Genomic DNA, 2,610 nt, shown 5'->3' with positions numbered 1-2,610 from the left:
AAACCTGGGTGTGTCACTGGATGTGGGATTAGGATGAAGGAGAGGCTGGGATGGCTCTCAGTCTTGGGTCTTGGGGCCATTTACTGAGGGAACTGAGGGGACTGGTGGGGAGGGGGTTCTATGCATTGGTTGCTGTCAATGGTGGAACATCATTTTTGCCCTTGAGGGCTAGAATAAAGAACAGGGAGCAGGAGGAGAGAGAGAGAGGCCCTCACCTGGCAGTGATGAGAGGCCCTTGATGGAGGAAACTTAAGGTCTGAGAGGGTCTGTGGATATTGAGGCAGAGATGAGGAGACCAGGTTATGAGTCAGCTCAGTTCAGTCGCTCAGTCATGTCTGACTCTTTGCAACCCCATGGACTGCAGCATACCAGGCTTCCCTTGTCCATCACCAACTCCTGGAGCTTGCTCAGACTCGTGTCTATTGAGTCGGTGATGCCATCCTACTGTCTCATCTTCTGTCATCCCCTTCACCTCCTGTCTTCAATCTTTCCCAGCATCAGGGTCTTTTCCAATGAGTCAGTTCTTTGTATCAGGTGGCCAAAGTATCGGAGCTTCAGTTTCAGCATCAGTCTTTCCAATGAATATTCAGGACTGATTTCCTTTACGATTGACTGGTTGGATCTCCTTTCAATCCAAGGGACTTTAAAGAGTCTTCTACAACACCACAGTTAAAAGCATTAAATCTTTGGTGTTCAGCCTTCTTTATGTTCCAACTCTCACATCCATACATGACTACTGGAAAAGCCATAGCTTTGACTAGACCAACTTTTGTAGGCTAAGTAGTATTTCTGCTTTTTAATATGCTGTCTAGGTTGGTCATAGCTTTTCTTCTAGGGGATGAGTAGAGAGGAGTAAAAAGACATTCTAGAGACTGAATTCCCTGGATGAAACAACTTTCAGTCCTAGGATAGAGCCAGACATTTCCCCAGATCACTCATTGCATTTGAGTGGAAAAGACTGGCATAAGGGTAGCAGGAAATTTTGGTCATTTCATCATTAAGCTAGAGACTTCAAGCCTCTGGTAAATTGCCCAGACTCCTATTGCATGACTCAGGCATTCTCCACGTGCCTGCCAGAGCCAGAACAGGGATGGAGAAGATGCGAAGAAGTCTTGACCTTGCAAGGTCTGGGGGAGTCTGGGGAGAGTTGGCTGCGGTGGGTGTGGTGGAGGAGGAGAGGGGATGAGGGGCAGCTCCAACCTATAGTTTTGAACTCTAGTTTCTCAGATGTGTGGGTGTCTTTCCTCTTTGTTACAAGTAGGATACACTTCCTACTTTATGATTTTTTATTTGTCAACAGAGTCATCACTATTTGAAGTTGAATGACATGGAGTGAAGAGAAGACATTATATATATAATATATGTTTAAACTTTTTATTTTGTATTGGGGTATAGCCGATTAACAGCAATGTTGTGATAGTTTCAGATGAACAGTGAAGTGACTCAGTCATACATATGCATGTATCCATTTCCCCCCAAACTCCCCTACCATCCAGGCTGCCACATAATATTGAGCAGAGTTCCATGTGCTATGCAGTAGGTCCTTATCGGTTACCCATGTTAAATATAGCAGTGTGTACATGTCCATCCCAAACTCCCTAACTATCCCTTCTCCCCATCCTTCCCTCTGGCAACTATAAGCTCATTCTCAAAATCAGTGAGTCTGTTTTTGTTTTGTAGGTAAATTCATTTGTATCATTTTTTTTTTTTAGATTCCACATATAAGGGACATCATTCGATATTTGTCCTTCTCTGACTTACTAAGAGAGGACTATATCTGTCACTCATTTCCCAACTCCATTCATTTCTTTCTTTATCTCTTTTTTCCTTGCTTCTTTTCATCTTTCCTTCCTTCATCTCTTCTCTATCTTTCTCCCTTCCTTCCCCATTTTCCATGGTTAACCATGCACCCAGTCTGGAGCTAAGTGCCAAGTTTAAAGTCAAATGTCTTCAGACTCTGGGTGTGAACATAATCAATTGAGCTTTGTGATCTCAAGAAAGAAGGTGATGTTTTGGGGTGGAGAAAATCTTTTCCCTAATAGTGGATTCAGGACCTACCTCACTTTTGCTACAAGTAAGATACACTTCCTACTTTATGATTTTTTATTTTGTCAACAGAGTCACGGCTACTTGAAGTTGAATGACATGGAGTAACAAAGAGAGGAATATATATATGTGTGTGTGTATATATATATATATATATATATATATATATATATATATATAAAGTGGTCACTTTTAATTTCAACAAACCCTGGTTCCTTCTGAGTGCAAAGCATGGTGCAAGGCAGCCCCTCGTCAGTCGCCAGCTGGGCGCAAGAGTTGGGAACCATGAGGCTCCCAGGCCTCCGGCACTGAGATTTGTCTGGGCTATGATGTCCCTTTCCTTCCAATTGGCTCTGTTCAGTACGCCAGCCAGGACACCCATGTTCTCCCAACTTTGGGAATTCAATAAAAAGATAACGTAGAGTTCTGACTTCCATGGAGTTTATGATCTTGGGGGTAAGTGACAGCCACATACGTGGCTGTGCAGGGTGTGATGAATCATCTGAGAGAGTGAGGCTGGCAGGGAGGGCACCTGGAGACCAGATGGGAAGGGAGGCAGATGGA

The sequence above is a fragment of the Bos mutus genome, chromosome 3, assembly GCF_027580195.1.
Source record: "Bos mutus isolate GX-2022 chromosome 3, NWIPB_WYAK_1.1, whole genome shotgun sequence".
NCBI lineage: Eukaryota > Metazoa > Chordata > Mammalia > Artiodactyla > Bovidae > Bos > Bos mutus.
Note: the sequence above shows the minus strand (reverse complement) of the source record.